This window comes from Crocodylus porosus, unplaced genomic scaffold, assembly GCF_001723895.1.
Source record: "Crocodylus porosus isolate Cpor-Errol unplaced genomic scaffold, CroPor_comp1, whole genome shotgun sequence".
NCBI lineage: Eukaryota > Metazoa > Chordata > Crocodylia > Crocodylidae > Crocodylus > Crocodylus porosus.
In genome coordinates, this window is record NW_017728915.1 from 32,420,763 (window position 1) to 32,421,673 (window position 911).

The window sequence follows — 911 nt, forward strand, 5'->3', positions numbered from 1 at the left end:
ACCACACATCATTTGTTCCATAGCAACTGGTTTGTTCAGTGTTTCACCCAGTGCAAAAGCTCCTGTCATGTATTATTTAGGGCGAAGTTACCCTGGATTAGGTTTTACTTACTGTACACTGGGAGCAGGCAAAGGAAACAGCTACTGTGGAATAGCTGATGCCTGGTAAGTCACCACTTCTAATTGGGAATCTTTTGTTCTCCTATCTATGCCCAGAACTAGACAGGCTCCCACTACACCATAAATGTACTGTGACCAGCGGGCCCCCTCAAGTACTCTGCACTGATCTTGGAGGGCTGCCTTTTGCCATAGAGCAGGTACATCTACCCCTGGGGGGTACGCAAGAGAAATTGTGTAATGGCAGATTTAATTTTCATTCTAATACTTGGCATTTAAGGGGTTAAAATATAAAATGTATGATGGTATGGTTACATGGGCAGCTGGTAAACCTGGACGGGGTACATGATAAGGAAAAGTTTGGGAACCTCTGCCATATAGCAACACAGCCATGTTTGCACATCCCCGCAGGTGGGCTAATTAGTGTGGGAAGCAGGGACCATCCCTTTTACTTAGCGCCTTGAGAATAGCCAGTTCCAACCCAGACATAATAGGGCTAACAGAAACATGGTGGGATTCATCCCATGACTGGGCAGTTAGCATTACGGGCTATAGGCTTTACAGGTGGGATAGAGAAGGAAGGAAAGGCAGGGGTGTGGCGCTCTATGTCAAAGAGCAATACATATCCTCTGCCAGCAGAATGGGGTTAGAGGAGGGGCAAGCTGAAGTGCTCTGGGTCAAGACACAAGGGGGCCATGGAGAGAATTTAATGGTGGGGGCCTACTACAGACCCCCCAACCAAGGGGAGGAGCTGGACCGGGAATTTTCGGGCCAGCTTGCAGAGGCACTTAAGG